At 39.2% G+C, this 19,833-nt stretch overlaps 1 long non-coding RNA gene across 1 annotated transcript in view; it reads right to left on the bottom strand.

Annotated features, from left to right (window-relative positions):
• Window positions 1-9,506: 9,506 nt before the first annotated feature.
• Window positions 9,507-19,833, bottom strand: part of LOC132400878 (uncharacterized) — a 30,732-nt gene continuing 20,405 nt past the window's right edge. Inside the window, exons 3-4 of the long non-coding RNA XR_009514420.1 lie at window positions 17,693-17,808; window positions 9,507-10,653 (exon numbers count right to left, since the gene is read on the bottom strand). This is a non-coding gene — a long non-coding RNA (uncharacterized LOC132400878). The remainder of the gene's footprint in view (window positions 10,654-17,692; window positions 17,809-19,833) is intronic.

Genomic DNA, 19,833 nt, shown 5'->3' with positions numbered 1-19,833 from the left:
TTGATAGAGCTGTACTAGATGATAAGAGACATAGATTGAGTGGATACAGAGACTTTTTTGCAGGGTATGAATGGCTGCCACCAGAGGGTATAATTTTAAGTTGATTGGAGGAACGTATGGGGGGTGGGGGGTCGATGTCTGAGAATGGTGGAAGCATGAAACTCCCTGCCAGGGTGGTAATAGAGATAAATTCATTAGAGGTTGTAGAACCATAGAGTCATAGAACATTATAGCACAGAAACAGGCCCTTCAGATCCAACTAGTCCATGCCAAATTATTAGGTTTCCTTGTCCGATTGACTTGCCTCCAGATTGTAGCTCTCCATGCCCCTCCCATACTTGTCACTATCCAAATTTCTCTTAAATGTTGAAATCGGATCACATCCACCACTTCCATTGGCACTGCAGACCATGCTCTAACCACCCTCTGAGTGAAGAAGACCCTCCTCATGTTGCCCTTAAACATATTGCCTTTCAAGTTTCTAATTCAGGCCTAATTGTCATCCAGCCATACAGCTAAGTGAAAGAGCACTTCTCCGGGATCAAGGTGCAAAACACAGTACGTACGTACAGTCACTCACAGCACGTACAGTCACAGAAAGTCCCTGAACAGCACGGCCTGAGGATGAATAGTGCACAGGATATTCCCCTGGATCTACAATGCTGAAAGAACAAGCACACAGTAGTTCCTCATCATGCACTAGTCCAGCTGCCGATGAATGCAAACCAGCTTGAATTCCACCAAGCGAACACGGGAGAGGCCACCATCCCATGCCGCGCACCTCCGCTCCATCCCACACCGCACCCAGTACCTTCTCCCTTAGGTGACACTGTGGCACGAGGGCCTAGTCCGTGCAACATCTGAGGCCACTCAGCTCCCCCACTGTTGATCTTGCCAGTGAACCTATGAACTGGACTTGCAGTATTCTACATTACCAATGTTCTATGGGGCCTTGTGATCACCAGAAAACACACAACCTCTAGCGCTAGTCACACCCAACCTCAGCGGAAAAAGCTTGCTTGCATTTACCCTGTCTATGCCCCTCATAATTGTGTATACCTCCACCAAATCTCCACTCATTCTCCTATGCTACTTGGAATAAAGTCCTAGCCTATTCAAACTTTCAATAACTCAGGTCCCCAAGTCCTGGCAGCATGCTTGTAAATTTTCTCTGCACTCTTCCAATCTTATTGATATCTTCAGTATTTTTAAAACTCTTAGAAGGGCACATGGATGATAGAAAAATGGAGGACTATGTAGGAAGGAAGTGTTAGATTGAGTTTAGAGTATGTAAAAGGTTGACACAACATCGTGGGCTAAAGGACATGTTCGGATCTGCAATGTTCTATGTTTTATATAAAGTCCAAAACAGGATCGGCAGATCAGATCTTGTAACATTCATGAGGCAGTGTTGATCATCGGCAGTAGCATAGGCGTGCTCCACCTCAATCTGTGACAGCAAACGCCAGCACATCCTCACTGTACCACCATTACCAGGTTAGGAGATCAACCCTGCTTCAAAGTGGAGTAGAGATGGGTGGAGGATGAGAAGGATGAGGTCCAGACTAGTGAAGCCAAAGTGGAGAAAGCTCACCTGGGAGACCAACGAGAACCTCATGTCCCCTTTATCAGGAGCATCAGAAAGAACTCACCACATGCCATCCAATCCACTCATCCACCCTGTCAAGCATTTCTGACCCACTCACTGGTCTGTCACTGGCCTCATCTTCAACCTCAGAACCCACTGTAACAGAGCGGGAGTAATTATTCTCAGACCCAAGGAATTACCCGAGAAGTATCAAGATGACTTCAGACTTCACCATCTCAGCTGATGAAAATGATTCCATTAAAAAAGGAAGTTAACATCTGTTTTATTTTATTTATTATTATTTCTCTCTCTCTCTGCTAGATTATGTATTGTATTGAACTGTTGTTGCTAAGTTAACAAATTTCACGTCACATGTCGGTGATAATAAACCTGATTCTGATTCTGAAGTTCAAAGTCAATTAATAAAAAAAAATATAACTTCAACATAAAGATAAATAGAACCTTGTAGTGACTGGGAATCCGTCTGTGCTCCCCATGCACAATTAAAATTCAAAAACTGAGGAAAAACTTAAAAAAAGGTTTAGCTAACAAGCTCCAGTGTAAGGATGTCTCATTGCTTATTATTAGATTTCAATGAAACACTGATCTTCCTGTAAGGCAAAAAATATTGAATCAGTGATATTGGCAAACTGTAAAGCAGATCACACATGCCCTCTGCCAACAAACTTATATGAATTAGTCAGAGATTTAATTTAGTTACACTTCGAGCCTTTTAGGTTGAAATGCTTCAGCCACACTCCAGGTACATTCTCATGAGAGCAGTGAGTAAAGAATTTAAGGCCAGAGCTATGTAGATGACTGAGCAAATGGAGAGTAAAATTGATTAGAAGAGATTAACAGGTTAACGCAAAAGATAACCAGGCTGAGTCCTCTTTTCTCCATAATTAAAGGAAAGAGTTAAAAAGGAAATAACAGAGGCAAAGGGAGAACATAAATGTTGACAGCAAACAGAACGAGAATTAATGAAATATTCGAGAGCCATGTTAACAAAGAAGAAATTTACTCAAAAAGGCAGACAGTACAGAAGCATTAAGTAAGTACATGACAGTAGTGTACACTGAGGAGCTACTGTAAAGTTGATTCAAAGGGGGACTGGAAAGTTTGACTGCATGTAGAGGGGATAATTAAACAGGTCTACATGGGATGCATCCTAGACCGCTGAGGTGAGTGAGGGAGAAAATTACAGAGGCCCCTGAAAAAAATTCAACTAACACCCTCATTTTTAAAAGTTTCAGTCTTGATGATTGCTTGACCATTTCCAACATACCCCATTTAGTTTTAATCCTTTGCAAAAGTCTGATATGCATTTTACAGCTTTTATACATTGCTTGTTGTTTGTTGTCTCCTCATTAATCCCTCATCCAGATGGGCTTGTAAACAGAAGTATCATCATGGCAACTCTGTTCTATCAGTTCTTCCTCCATCCTCTCTTTAAATTTAAGCTGACCTGTTTTCTCTCTTTCCCAGTTTAGATGAAAAGTCTTCCATCTGAAACCTTGCCTCTCTTTGTACATGTTCCCTGGCCTGCTACTTGTTGCCTCTATTTCTTGATGTTGTTTTAGATTCCAGTTATGTACAAGAGAGATAAAAGAGACTGAAAATGCTGGAATCTGAAGCAACAAACAACCTGCTGGAGGAACTCAATACTGTACCTCAGGCAGCATCTGTGGAGGAAAATCCTACATTAATATTTCTAATACTGGCAATCTTATGAACTTCAGAATTCAGCATTGAGCAATATTATATGGTGTGAGAGTAGATGACCAAAAGTTTGTTTTCAGAGGAGAGAGAGAGAAAAGCTTTGGGAAAGATTGGAGGGCCTCAGAATTCTAATCCCAGATTACTGCTTCCATTGCAAAGTAAATGTTCCTTCAAAAGTGAAACAATATCTCTCACTCTTGTGTTGAATAGATCACTACACTTCCACAAGTAGCAAATCATTTGAGGTCAAATGTGGGAGCAAACATTCTAGAGAATGGAAGTGTTGAGCTGAACACACAACATGCAAGAAAATGTGAGTGCACTCTACAATCTCCTCAAAGATCAGTACAGTAAGCATCTGTTCAGAGAATCTTTACACCATTTTTTACAACTTCCATTTTTTTGCCAAAAGCCCTGTTTAATTGAGACAGGTAACTTCAGCCTTTGTGGATTGTTGCTGCAATGGAACATGTAAAAGTAGGTCTTTGTGACCTCTGTCGGTCAAAGAGACTGAAGGGTTGGCCCATCTTGGCCTCTTCATGAAGTCCCCACTTTCAAAGAAGCTGATCAATAGGGGCAACACACACAAAATGCTGGTGGAACACAGCAGGCCAGGCAGCATCTATAAGGAGAAGCACTGTTGACGTTTCGTGCCAAGACCCTTCGCTAGGACTAACTCAATAGGGGCAATGAGCCAAGCCTGTATCCCTTCATGCCCTGACAAATGGAGCAGTTTTTTTGTACCACGTTGAAAGGGAGGGGTAGGGATTTTAAGAGACGAGTGGAAACAACACCTAGGTAATCTTAGAAAAAAAGTCAAGGTGGGACTTGAAAGTTCAAACTGGAGCATGCCTGTCATTTTTATAAATATGGTAGCATTTGGGATGAGATAATGGAAATATGAGGAGAATAGGTCACAAGAAAAATTATTTGGAAATACTTAATGAGCTAGCGTAGATTAAATAGATTGAATGACCTATTTTTATGTTACAAAACCAAAAGTCCATAAGATATAGGAGCAGAAATATGTCTCCCTGTTCTTCATTCCTTAATATAAATAGATGCTTATATAGCTTCCAAGCAAGCTTTTTGACACCATATCTATTGTTCTACATACATGTTTGAAGCTGTACTTATTAAGGAAAAGATAAGGAATCATGCTAAGCTTTCAACTGTGCATATAAAGAGGAATGCACAGTAGGCATTTTGAAGTTACTGCAAAGAGAAACCTACCAGTCAGCTAAAGTCCTGTGCCAGTTACGTGTCACTGCAATAAACCTCAGTAAACAATGCCTTTTATTTCTTGCTGAGAAAATAATAATAATCCATTCACTTAATAGAGTAAAAGTATGTTAATAAAAACTAGATCAAAACTGATTAAATAAGGAGAGAGAGTTAATAAAAACTAGATCAAAACCGATTAAATAAGGAGAGAGTTGGTTGGACAACATTACTAAGCTGCCAACACACCTCATTAGTCACATAACAACTTGATGAGGGAGCACTGACCCTTTGGTAGAGCTGACACCCTAGATTTGTTTAACTAGGAGAAGAGAAATGAAAATGAAGGGAACTGCATATGCTGGTATCTGAGAAACAACTAGAAAATGCAACAATCAAAGAAAAAAGTGGCCTTCGGACAGGCATATAGGGACTGTGTGCCAAAGCTTCACCATTTGACTCTTCCAACTGGCAGAGACAATCACTACTGCAAGGATGAAAAATCTGAATATGGCACTGTGCTATAGGAGCGTTTCAAGCTGGTGATAAAATGGGATCTGTTCATGATATGACTGGTGTCAAATGCTGTCCTGCCTGTCCGGTGCTGGGGGTAAGGGATTTCCTCTGCAGCTGGAATAGATTGGCAGAAGAATCTCACTGTTAAATGTTACATAGGAACCAAGTTTGTCATTTTGAAATTTTGCTGTGAGAGTTGAGGAGCTGATATTCTAACTGGTAAGCAGATCTTCAAAGATACAATTTACCATTTCAGGAAGTCAGAAAAGTCTGCAGATGTTGTAATTTGGAGCAATAAACAATTTGCCAGACCTGCTGAGTTCCTCCAGCTGGTTGGCTGGATTACCTTCTCATTCAGGCACAAATTGGCATTATGTCAAAGAGAGATAACTGCATGGTGGGTGGAGTTCTGCTGTCAGTTTTGGGAAGAGAAAGCTATTTATTTGCAAGGAATCTGTTTAGATTGGGCTGTGGCCAATATTAGCATATCAATTAATTATGGCTGTGGATGGAACTTTAAATAAACACTGAAAGGCAGAGGTGAAGGACAGTGTGCAAATATTGTATAGAAAATCAGTGCATTGTCAATGAAAAATAATTATTATTTTGATATTTTAGTGGTTTTAAAATAAACAATCAAAAAAACCAAGCAACAAGGTAGACAAGTGGCATGTTGATTTTCATTGCAAGGGGTTTGGAGTCCAAGAGTAAGGCCGTCTTGCCATTATAACAGAGTTGGTGAGACTACACTTGAGGTACCATGTGCAGTTTTGCTCCATGGGAGAATATATTTGCCTTAGAGGCAGTGCTCAACATTTCACTACCTTGATTTCTGGAATGTGAAGGCATTTCTGCAAAAATGTTATTAGGATTGGTCAATATGCCTAGGAATTAAGGAGAAGGGATCTCTGTGAAACAAAGATTCTCAGAGCAACTGAAAAGGCCAACATTAAGAGGCTGTTTCCTTTTGCTGGAGAATCTAGAATGTCACTGCAAAATCTCAGAACAGGTACGTCAGACACTTAAGAACATAATCCTTTTATTGAAAGGGTTATAAATCTTTGGAGGATTCTGGATACAAAATTACTGAATATAATCAAGATGAGATAATAGGTTCAAAGTTCAAACTAACTTTATTATCAAAGTGCATATATGTTACCGTATGCAACCCTGAGATTTATTTTCTTATGGGCATACTCAATAAATCCAATGACCATAATAGAATAAGTGAATGACTGCACCAACAGGTGGACAATCAGAGTGCAAAAGATGACAAACTGAGCAAATACAAAAAGAAAGAGAGAAAAAAATTAACAACAATAAACATAGAGAACAGGAGATGAAGAGTGCTTGAAAGTGAGTCCATAGGTTGTTGGAACAGTTCAGTGATGGGCAAGTGAATTTGAGTGAGGTGATCCCCCTCAGGTTCAAGAGCCTGATGGCTGAGGGATAATAATTGTTCCTGAACCTGATGGTGTGGGTCCTGAGGCCACTAAACAAATCAAGGAATATGAAGAGCAGCAGCATCATACAGCTGAAAGTGAGGTTAACTATGTTGGTACTAAATGGCAGAGCAAACCTATACATCATTTCTTGCTCCTTTTTTCTTTAATTGATGCATATGATTTACTGTTTCAGGTGACAAAAGTGACTAGCGTTCAGGACTTTGCTACTCAGGAGCTATCACTTCAAGAATGGATGTTGTGTGCTGGAAGGTGATCATAAATAGTTTAGAAGGAGAAATATCAATAGACTAGGGACACATTTAAAATAGAGGGGATGGGATAGAAAGGAATATAAGAAGAACTCAGAGAATAGATAGGATTAATACCTTCAAGTCGAATGACAATTTGAGAGTATATAATTGCAGGGCAGTGGGAAAGATCTGAAAAATGGATGAACAGAATTACTCTGCTGGGAGCAAGCACATGCTTGACGGGCTCAAATGTCTTTAGACAATTCACCCGTCATGTTTCTGAGCTTGTATTGCTGAGCTCAGTGAGGACTCTGTTAGTGAAACTTAGTCTGTATGGATACTAATCCTCAAAGAATCCAAGATAGGAGCATGGATCCCTGAAATATCTGAATGAATTGGGCACTGTCAGAGTCATAGAGTAGTATAGCACAGAAGCAGGCCACTTGGCCCATCTAGGCCCTACCTAGCTCCATCTAACTGCACCCAGACCATACCCCTCCCATCTACATGCAGTACTTATTCAAACATCTCTTGAATGTTACAACTGGACCTGCATCAATCACTTCCACTAGCAGCCTATTCCACACTTGCACAATCCTCTGAATGAAGTTATCCTGTAGATTCCCCTTAAGTTTTCACCTTTCACCCTAAACCCTGACTTAGTCTTAGCTATTCCAAGGGGAATAAGCCTGCATGCATTCGCCCTATGAGTACTTCTCATAATTTTCTATATTCTTTAAGATCTCTCCTCATTTTCCTGCACTCCAGAAAATAAAGTCATAACATATTCAAACTTTCCCTATAACTCAGAGTCCTCAAATCCTGGCAACATCCTTGTAAATTTGCTCTGTATTTTTCCAGTAGGTAGGTGACCAGGACTGCAAACACAATGCTCCATATATGGCCTCAACAATGTCTTGTACAACTTCAACATAACACCCCTGTACTCAATGTCCTGATTTATCAAGAGTGCCAAATGGTCTCTTTATGACACTATCTACTTGTGCACCACTTTCAAGGAATTATGGATCAGCAATCCCAGGTCCTTTTGTTCTACCATACAGCTCAGAACCCTATTACTCACTGTTTAAGCCTTGCCCTGGTCTGTGTTTCTAAAGTGCACCACCTTCTTTGGTCCATGTGGCTGACTGTGATATTTAGCACAATATATAGCTAAATATATAGCAGTTCATTTCCATGCCATTCAGCTAGCAGAAGTGATTAGTATAGGCAAATCCATATTGAAAGTCAGCTCTGAGTGCAAAAATCTTATTGATGATGCCAGAAAAGATTGGTTAAAGCAATATGTAGATTAAGCACTGGGTCTTTGCTGCGCTATGGAGGACCCTGGCGAAGAATCAGCTGTTGGTTCATTGAAACAAAGTGGTTATCAGGATTAGTAAAAGTGGTTAGTAAATAAAAAACTCAAGAGATCCTGCAGATACTGGAAATGGTCCTGATGAAGGGTCTAGGCCAAAACTGTCAATTGTTCATTTGCCTCCATAGTTGCTGCTTATCCTGCTGAATACCTCCAGCATTTTGTGTGTGCTGCTCAGTAAATTAAAACTGCTGTCTTTCAGAGCAGCAAGATTGAAAATCATACCCAGTAGGAATTTTAGGCATTGCACAATTGTTGACATGATGAGCGAATTGTTGAAGATGAGTTATACAGCTCTCGTTACATGCACATGCAGGTCAACTCTTTGAGTGATTACGCAGAAAGTTTGAAGTTAATAACTCATGTCCTTCTACCTTAGGCCATGAACTTATCAATCAACCCTGATGAGTTATTGCAGGATTTGTGTTAATTGCAAATTTTGCATGTTAATACATCTCCTTAATCTCCAAACCACCATGAAGTGGTAAGTTTTATGTTGTAATGGAACTGTTGTGCATGTGAGAAGTTTGAGGATGCTGATCTTGGGAGTGAGGCTAATCAGCACCAGGCTCACTTTAGCACAGTTTCTATTTATTGTAGTGAGCAACTTTCAGCAGTGAAATGAAAATTCATGGACGTCTTCAAACAATTCACTCATCCAGGCTGCTGTCCCCACATGCTTGAAACATCATCATCCCTGTACCAAATAAATCTACACCTTCAGAACTGAAGCTAATCATCAAGAAGTGCTTTGAATGTCTGGTAATGGCACATATCAAAAACTCCATTTCTGCCACACTGGACACTCAACCCTGATGAGTTATTAACTTCAAACTTTCTGCATAATCACTCAAAACACGGCATGTGCATGTAACGAGAGCCGTATAACTCATCTCCTTCTACTTTAGGCCACAAACTTATCAAGTCACCCTTGCTGTGGACATTTTCTGGAGGTCCAAGATCTGTATGCTCCATGACCACGGGACTAAGGGACTATGTTGAAAAATGAATGTGCTAGATTTTCTAAAATTGATCCCTTCTACCTTAGACCATGAACATATCAATCACTCCTCATAATTCCTAAGTACAAACCAGATCACTAAACATTTCTTCTTAAACAAGAAACCACACCTGTAATTGAGCCAACAGTCATTTTTTTTCTTCACCTTGCCTAACAAGATCAGATGGCTACTCGATGAGGTTTCACCTCCGTATCTCAAACATGAAGTTACTGTTGAAAGTTGCTCACTACAATAAATAGAAACTGTGCTAAAGTGAGCCTGGTGCTGATTAGCCTCACTCCCAAGATCAGCATCCTCAAACTTCTCACATGCACAACAGTTCCATTACAACATAAAACTTACCACTTCATGGTGGTTTGGAGATTAAGGAGATGTATTAACATGCAAAATTTGCAATCAACACAAATCCTGTAAGTGAAGAGGATAGTAATGGTTATATACTCAGGGGCCATTTATTAGGAACCTAATATAGTGGCTGCACTATATGTTCATGGTCTTCTGCTGCTGTAGCCCATCCTCATCAAGGTTCAATGCTTTGACCTCTCTCATTAACATGACAATTTTACCCACGAAACTGCCACTCAATTGATTTTTTTTTGTTTTTCTTCAGATTCTCTGTAAATTCTGGAGAATGCCATGCATGAAAACCTCAGGAGACTGGTAGTTTCTGAGATATTCAAACCACCCCCTCTGGCACAAACCTTCCTTCCATGATCAAAGTCACTTAGATCATATTCGCTTCCCATTCTGATGTTTGGTCTTAACAACAACTGAACCTCTTAACCATGTCTGCATGTTTTTATGTATTAAGTTGCTTCCACATGATTGGCTGATTATATATTTGCATTACAGGCAGGTGTACCTTATAAAGTGGCCACTGAGTGTACACAGAGAGGCTGATTTAATCGACACACATGTAACAGACAAATATCTATGATGAAATTTGCAAAGGGATAGATTTTAATAGACTGAGAGGGATAGGCAATATAATATAAAGCCCCGTCTCTTTAATTCTCAATCCATTTCCAGTCTAATCTCTAAAAAGAAGTTAAAGGGACTCAGCAGTTCAGCTGGCATATGTGGAGGGAAATGGACATTTGATATTTTGGATTGAGACCCTTCATCTGCACTCATCCAGATAGAGTACAAACGTACAGTCTCAAAATAGACATTGACTGTCTACTTTGCTCCATACATGCTCTATGGGCCCCTGACTTCCTCTAGCTGCTCAAACAGAAAGTCTGCAAAGGCTGGAAATCCAAAGCAACACACACAAGAATGCTGGAGGAACTCAGCAGACCAGGTAGCATCCATGGAAAAGTGTAAACAGTCAAGATTTCAGGTCAAGACCCGTTGTCCTCCAGCTTCTTGCTTGTTTCCGCAGAGTCTGGTTTACTCCAGTCTTGTGTGGTCCTAAGAAGACTTCTCTATCTTGTTACAATGTTCCAATGATACACAACATACAGTGCCTTGAAAAAGTATTCACATGCTCCTTTTTTCACAGTAGAGCCTGAAATAAATAACAGGAAAAAAATGTGCAGTATTAGATTTACACCACATGTACTACTAAAAAAAGGCGTAAGACTTTGCTAAGTGTCACTTAAATATGTAAATATGTAGATATTAAGTGTTACTGTAAAGATATGGAAGAAGGTCTTGTGGTCAGATGAAACTAAAGTGGAACTTTTTGGCCTTGTTATGATACGGCAACAATGAATATAGAATTGAGACAGGTTTTTATAAACAAAGAAACATTTATTTAAACTCAGCTCAACAACAAATGGAAAGTAAACAAACAACTAACCTAACCAGAAGTTAACTGCTATACAGCAACTCGAACATTTCTTAAAGCGATAAATGCAAACACAGTTCTTAAAGTGATAAATGCGAATACAGTTCTTAAAAGTGGTAAATGCGTAAGTCCAAATGATTTACACAGTCAATTAGGAGAGACTTTCCTGAAGTAATATATTCCTTGACAGCGTGACGTTACTGCTGATCCCAGCCAAAATATGCCTTGCCCAAAGGATTTACAATGAAGGAAATAAAAACAGCTTAAAGGCACTGACATTCTCCTTGGTGATAACATTGCCCCCAGCCCTTTCTGCCTTCACAATGCAGGGGCTATCTTGGATGCAGGTAACTACCTCCTTGAACGAGGATTCAATAAAGTCGATCCTGTAGTAAACCACCGACGACACCAGCTTTACTCAATCTTTTGGGTTCCCTGTATTTCAGTAAATCTTCACCCTCCAACTGAATTGTAAAGGTAGAAACCAAATCACAATGGGCAATGGTTTTAAAAACTTCTGGCACAACTTACAATAGAAAGTAAAACCCCGCTTTAAAACAAAACTGCATCATGAGATGAATACGCAGCATAATGGAGTCTGACAAATTAAACAATGAACTGACCTGGGTCATAGCAAGGCTTTCCTGTTTTATACCTGTTGAAACAGGCCATCACATGACCTCTCACTGGCGTGAAAATTACATCATGCTCACCAGATACTCAATTACATCATGGTAGTAAGATACCCATGGGGTATGTAACAGCCTCAACACTAAGAGGTTCATTTGTCATAAATCTAATATTGCATATCAGCCAGTTAACACTATCCCTACTGCAAAGTACAGTGGAGGTATCATCATGCTATTGGGATGCTATCCAGCAGCAGGAAAATCTGGTCAGGATCGATGAGGAGATGAATGCTACTAAATACAGAGAGATCCTGAACTAAAACCTGCTAGCCTCTGCCAGAAGTCGTAAACTTGGGAGGAAGTTTGTCTTTCAGTTGGACAATGACTAGCACACTGCTAGAGCAACCATGAAATAAATGAAGAAGATTGATGTCCTTGAGTGGCCCATTCAGAATTCTGACTTTAGCCCTATCGAACACCTCTGGTAAGACATCAAGATTGCTGGCCATGATCACTCCCCAACTAACCCAGCACAGCTTGAGCAATTTTGTAAGGGGGAATGGGCAAATCTTGTTCCATCATATTATGCAAAGCTAATAGAAACTTATCTAAAAAGACTACTGGCGGTAATAGATGCGAGACTAAGTACTGAGCAAAGGGGGATGAATGCTTTTGAAATGCTCATATTTCAGTTTTTGAGGTTTCAATTTATCATGCTTTATGATTTCCCCTGTTTTGGGCTTTACTGTGTTAAAAAAAAGAGCATGTGTTATGCAAATAAAAATTCTCAGTTAAATTAATCAAAACCCCTGGCAGTAATGCTCATTTATGTGTTGGGGGCTGAATACTTTTTCAAGACACTGTAAGCTCAAAGAACATAACCTCCTGTCCTATCTGGTTACATTTCAGTCTTTGGGAATACATAATTAATTTAATATTTTCAAGTAACTAACCCCTTTTACTTTACTCTGTCTGTAAGGATGTAGATTTCAGAGTAATTTTTACTTTGACAACTTTGGTCTGCACCTTGTCAGATACTTCCTCTAAATTCTCTCCAGCCATTTCCTTGTTGATATTTAACCCAATTGTTTTCTCACATTTTCACTTCTGTTGAAGGATCATTGACTCAAACAATCAATCTTGGTTCTCAAAACTACATGTTCTGTTGTTGATTTCCAACATCTGGAGCTTATTTTCTCCAAATATACGGATGCAAAAAGAGTACAGGATGGTGTATTTAGCCACTGTTGATTAAAGGAGGCAAGTTCAAATGAAAAAAAAGGTTAAAAACATTTAGGGTCTGGGGAAAAACTGGAAAAATTACATTGAAATCTTAAAAAATCACTTACTCTGGTGCAATACTTTAGCTAAACCCGGTCAGCAGTTTAGGAAGAATGTAAAGATCTTGGAAAGGGTGCAGGAAAGATTTGTTATAATTGATTTAGGGCTTATGGGAATAGTCAGAGAAGTTGGGATTGTTCCTACCAAAGCAGAGAAGTTTGTGAGGTGAGCTGATAGAGTTGTTGAAAAAAAAAATCAGGGGTTCCATGATTATTGCATGGAAAGGTACTCTTTAGTGGAAGGGTTGAAGGGACAAAATTGATGAAGCCTTTTTGTTTCATTTGAATGATTTGCATCTGGAAGGCAATGAAGGGCAATGGGGATCGATTCCATTATCGTTTTCAAAGTGAATTTGGAATTTCATTCAATTAAAAAAGGCTTGCAGGGCTACAGGTTGAGGGTATTTTAGTAGGGTTAGCTGCATTAATCTGACAGAAAACCATCAAGGAACTGAAAGACTGAACAACCTCCTACTGTACTATTAAATTTTTTAATTATATACAATGAGATTTGTTCTTGCAATGTTTCCCTGTGGACTAACATCAAGATAAACATTTAAATTCATGGAGCATGTGCAAATATTTAAAACATCTTTTAATTCTATTTAAAATCATGTAAAATCACCCTGTGAAGGCAGAAAGAGTTGCTAACTATTAATTCTTTGCTACATAATAAAGATTCTTTTTCCTCACACACCTGTAGTAGTATTTCTAATTTTATATGGAAACAACTTGCAAGAATTACAATCTAACTCTAATCAAATATCTTCCGTATGCTCAGTAAATTCAATGTTTCGACAGATTGCTTTTGAGGTTTTATGTGCTGTCTTTGATTTTCTCCCTGTTCCAACTCACACTGAGATCTTTCTCTGACATATTCTGTGTTCCTGTACTGCTAATTAGCTGTCCAATTACTGGCCCATTACCAACACATAGAGTAAATGTCTGCAAGTACCAACTTCAAGGGAACATTTTGAAGCACTGTGAAACCTCTTGTGGCCCTGAGAGCAACAGAGCCAGATGCAATATTTCTGATTAATTCGATAGTTAATATTGCCATTTTCCAATATTAAACACTGGATGAAATATATTTCGAGATGGAATGTTGTATTTTGCTGGACGGTACAAAAAAGTTAACACCACATTGGGGCTTTGAATAAGGGTGTTTATTCTACTCCTGCAACAAGTAAATTTTGCTGTACAAGGTATTTATCATATGCATGATAAATCCACTGGCCACAGGAATACTTAACATCCAGAATACTTTGTAAAGAAATGCTAATGGACCCAATAGATGTGTTAGATGGGTATAGCAATGGCAACCATTTCAGTGGGTGGCTGGAAATAAAGATTGGAAGGCCAGCAAAGTTTGGATGATACGGAGATTGACCAAACAGCAATTGTGAATCGGTAAATACGAAGACTGGCAACTTAAGCAGAGATCAGAGGTTCAGAGCTAGAAATTGGAGGGTGGGCACCAAGGATATTTAGTAGACTTGTCTCAGGACTAACTAGATATAGGCCAAATGTCACAAGAGTCACCAAGTTCCCCTGCAAAGTTCCATGGGCAGTGATGCCATCCTGAGTCCCTTCATATTAAAAGCAACAAGGGTTCATGGATGACACATACTGGGTACAGCCTAGTCAGATTTCTAGACTGGTGTCCAGTTTGCATTTGTGAAAAAACAAATTGCATTTGTGTTGCTCTGGAGGAAAGGTCAGCACTATGCAGGAGATTTTCTAGGCAACATTGCCAACAGTTAGAATGTTCAATAACAAGCCCTCATATGCTGTCTCCACAATTATCTCTTGCTGTAGTTGGCAAGAAATCCAGTGAAGAGTGACGACAGAGTAGCTTGTTGAGACAAGCAAGCAGTAGATCCGTAATGGTGAATTGGTGGTATTCATTGCCTCAGATGGCTACAGAGGCCAAGTCATTGGGTATATTTAAAGCAGAAGTTGATAGGATCTTGATTAGTGATGCACCATCAATAACTCTCAGAGACCTGAGGCGAGATATCGGCTTTTATTGACCGGAAGAAAGAACAAGTGGTAGTTGACCACCATACTACATCCTGGAGACTGAGGGCAGGGCTCAGGCCTCAATCGCCTTTATACCGGGGTCTGCAGGAGAAGCCACAGGAGCAGTCAGCGGGGGGTGGGGGGGGTGTGTGGGGGGGGGGTGTCCAGACAGGTATATGTAGTTCACCACATTTAGTAAGGGCATTATAGGTTATGGGAAGAAGGTAGGAGAATGTGATTGAGAGGAAAAATAAATTAGCCCTGACCTATTGGCAGAGCACTCACTGGGCCCAATGGCTTAATTCTGTTATAACCTATTTAATGACTTATGGTCTTATAAGCCAAAGCACAGAGAATTCAGCCAATCAGATCAACTTGCCCATGTGAATACTTTATGTCTATCTAATTTTAATATCCTTTTTCCACCCCCTCCGATAAACATTCCCTTAATTGTCAATGCTCTCAGGGAAACAACCTCAGCTTCTGCAACCTCTCCAGTAACTGGTTCTGGTGGTCTCACAAATTCTCGGCATGTTTCCAAAACTGTGGTTCCTGGAATTGGACACAATGCTCCGGTTGTGGCTTAACAAGTCGAATGTAAGAGTTCGCTTAACTTCTTATTTTTGTATCTTATGCTTAAACTCATAAAACAAAACATTAAACACACACTTTAACAACATACTTAACTTGTCCAATTATCTTTGAAATGTATATGGGTACTCTGCCAGAATCTGTTCCTGAAATGCTTTAAAAATGAGATTTTTAAAAATCTCCCTTCATTCTTCCAAAATTCATCAAACACTGTATTTATCTTTTCATCAATCTTCTCCTATCCTTATATCTGTTACTATTCTTTCTGCTGTTTACTGAATATCTTAGTTTCATTTCACCAATACCGATTGAGTTTACAGCATGTAGAGCCAGATCTAGGCAACTAATGTATGTCACTACTCCTAATGTCATTCCCTTCAGGAATGTAGCGTCATGTTATCCTCTGGCATGAAAAGCATTGACCAGTGCAACTTTGAAGCATATTTATTAATAACTCACACTTTGATGTGCAGGGAAATTGCCAAGATTACAGATAACTGCAAGTTTAAAATGTTATCAAACAGGTAAGACCCAATGAAACTCCTGAACATACTCAGGAATTTGGTTGTGCAGGTAAGGACTAATGCACTTTGAATTTACATGTTTCTAAATGTTGCACAGTATTACAGATAAATTTGGCATCATGGTTAATCATAATTATCAGCAGCACAGGTGTTTACAAGTGGAAATATTATCCACAGATTTGTGCTTGGTTACATTTACTTGAAGTTCACTGAAATAATAAACCAATTACAAAGTTCACAACAGCTGTATATTATTCAAAGTAGTGATCTTTATGAAACAAATCATTCAACTTAATGCTATGTTGATTTCTCTCATTTCCATTAAAAAATCATCATTAAAGGCTTCAAATTAGCCAACAAATAAGCAAAAGGTGGATTGATATCACTTTGTACTGATATCATTTAAAGTAATGACTGCATTTTCATTATTTTAAACCAAACTCAAATGTTATTTCTTGCATCACCCTTTTTGGAGAAATCAATGAAATAATTGCATTATTGAACCCACCTACAGTTAGTGTGGTACGGATCTATCATTAATTTTTTTTTCGGTTACAGCAGGGTACAGGGGTTTAATGGAGCAGAAAACAAAAGAATTAATATTGATTTGTACAGTTTGTTCTTCCACTTCTTTTCCAGCAGTAACCCTAACTAAACTAATGCAGAATATTTTTAATTATGAGTCAGAGTGTGGAATTTCAGGGGTTACTGCAAGGCTGGATCATAGGACACATGAAATGCCCAGGGCCATGACAGTTTATAAAACTAATAATAGGAATGAATTTCCATAGAGGTTTCCCAGATTGTAACTCAATATTGACAAGTACGGTGATTGTGCTGGTGGTCTTGGACTTCAACAGCTGTTCCCCTCAAGCCAAGGTGAGATAACTATCAAGTCGCTGCTTCAAAGCACAACCCATCCTCTCTTACAAAAGAAACACAATTTTTGACTACAGTATGTGTAGTACCCTTTATACAGTTCCCTTGAGTTGCATTTCTTTTAAATTTGGGAGACCTATACAGTATAAAAGTTCACCCATTCAATAATGTCCAGCTGAGTTTATCACCTATGGCTAAAACGATCCCTAACAACATCTTTACTACCTAGTCAACCTCTTGAATATGCATTTGGAATAGCAACTGATATATGCTTGAGCCTTTGCAGGGCCAGGTGGGAGTGAAAAGCAGCTCTCGCCTGATGTGTACTGTTAGATAAACAAGGATGATCTGGTTTAATGGGTTCAATGTCTGCAGTGACGCATGGACTTGCAGCAGTTGTCAAGCGACACATGCAGTAACCTAAATCCACACCAAGTATTTGGAAGATAAATCAAACCTAGGACAGCCGTTTTATTAAAAGTCAGCCATCAAATGAATGTCAAGCTAATTACAGTATCCCAATATTTATGCAGTTGTTGTAATTACTCAACACATTTCAAACTCGCCCTTAAAATACTTTTTGGGAAAATTTGATATTTAAATTATTAGTTTTAGTAGTCCAAATTAAATCTTTAGCCATAAGCAAAAAGGTTATAGTGGAGTTTTATTTTTGCCTGTGTTAAGGTTCATTTACATTTTTTCCAAGGATTGCTTAGCCTTTCTTTCTATTTTTTTTTCTCTCTCTCTGCTAAAGGCTTCATTATTTGCTTACCTCTGTTTATATTCCCAGTCCAACATTGTTGCTTCCACACTTGCAAAAAAAAATCCAATGTGTCGAGGATGTTTTTGGGGGCTGTTCTGTCATTATCACTAGGGCCTTCTTCATTCCTGTTAAACCAAATACAGTAAATCTGCCAGAAGTTTAAAGGACAATTCATTCTGCAGTTTATCTTTTTGACATACAATGGAAACTAATATGAGAACATTCAGAGAACACAACACGGACATGAGGCATCTTTATCAGTGTGTCTGACAGCAGCTTTTATGCTAACGGAACACATCCACTTCATTGATTCGATCTTCTGAAAAAAAATTATAAGATATTCTCCAAACAGCACTTAGTTGCTAGGAAAACTGAAAACCCTTATGCCTGATTCAAGGGCTTTAATATGAGGATTTAAAGATTACCTTTCTCATCACTGACCCACTTAATGTAAATAAAGTGTCTACACATTGTGTATTTCAAACACAATTGTTCCTTTTATCTTACATGGAAAAAATCATAAGAAATATACATGAGACATCTCATTTTGTTGTAATTACTTCCATTTAAATAAAATTACTTCTCTTCAGGTCTACTACTGATAACCTAGATCAGTCAAAAAGTATTAATGTAAGAATTAGTAAAATACTAAACATAATCTCATTAATATGAAGCTCTAGTCAATTACAGGAATTTATTTTTGTAAAGACAAGTACACGCAGTATTGTAGTTGTATAGCAGAGAAGTTTGCTTTTGTGGAAAAGGATACAATGCTTTATGATCCATGAATTTTCAATAACTACTGTCACTGTTGTGGAATTAGAAGAGGCAGATATTTTCAACACAACAGGATTTGAACAGCAGCAAGTTATAGTCTAGCTTGCTTTGACAGTATTAGTTGAGGATGAATGTTGTCTAGATCACTGCGAGACTCTTCACGTTTTCCATTTCTAGCCCTGTGAATTTTTGAAGATCCATCTGAAATGGTTTGGCAATGATCAAAAAGACAGTATCCCTGAGAGAGCTGTAGTTTTGTCAGTGCAACATCATAGTGTCAGTTTAGATTAGGTATACAGATCCATGGTGAAACTTAAATTAATAGCAAAATGAGACTATTACTGAAGGCCCAAAGTGAAATCTCCAAAGCAACAGCATGGACAGAAAAGGACAAATTGCTTTTGGAACTGGAACTGGAGCCAATATACACCCAGGACCACCTGGGAAGGTTGAAAACTTCAAAGACATGACTTTTCCTAAGGTGGTCACACCCAGAATTCAGTCAGATATTAGACGGATGACCACCAGGAGAAGTAAGGGGAGGAAGCAGTCCGTGCAGAGTTCCCCTGTTGCCATTCCCCTCAGAAACAAGTATACCCCTTTGGATACTGCTGCAGGGAGTGGGGTGGGGGAGGGTGGAATGCCCTATCAGGGCACAGTAACACCAGCCAGGCTAATAGCCTTTTGGCCGGCTCTGAGGCTGAGGTTGGGGTAGTCAGTATACAAAGTGATGCTGTATGTAGTGAGACTATGAGGATGGACAGGCAGGTGACAGGGTAAAATTGCAGTCAGTGGGATGAGGTGAAGTGTAGCGAGGGGGAAAACTGGAAAATGGTGATGAATACAGGACTGTAGGTGTTAAATTTGAATGAATGCAGTATACGGAATAAGGTAGATGAACTTGTAGCGCAGTTAGAAATTGGCAGGTTTTAGTTTGTGGGTATCAGAGAGTTGTGACTGAAAGAGGATCATAGTTGGGAGCTTAACATCTAAGGATACACCTGTATTGAAAAGACAGGCAGGAAGGCAGAGAGGGTGGGGTGAAAGAGGTGTTATAGGATCGTAAGATGTAGGATCCTTCTGGGTAGAGTTAAAAAAACTGCAAGGGTAAGACCCTGAAGGACATCATATATAGATCTCTGAACAGTAGCCAGGATATGGAGATAAAAAAGGCACATAATAGGGGCAATGATACGATAGTCATGGGGGGATTTTAATAAGTGGGTAGATTGGGAAAATAAGGTTGGTGCTGGATCCCAAAAAAGAGAACTTGTAGAATGCCTACAAGATGGCTTTTTAGAACAACCAGTGGTTGAGCCCACTAGGGGCCAGGCAATTCAGGACTGGGTGTTTTGCAATGAACCAGATTTGAT

The sequence above is a fragment of the Hypanus sabinus genome, chromosome 10, assembly GCF_030144855.1.
Source record: "Hypanus sabinus isolate sHypSab1 chromosome 10, sHypSab1.hap1, whole genome shotgun sequence".
Classification (NCBI taxonomy): domain Eukaryota; kingdom Metazoa; phylum Chordata; class Chondrichthyes; order Myliobatiformes; family Dasyatidae; genus Hypanus; species Hypanus sabinus.
This window is presented reverse-complemented; position numbering and strand designations above follow the sequence as displayed.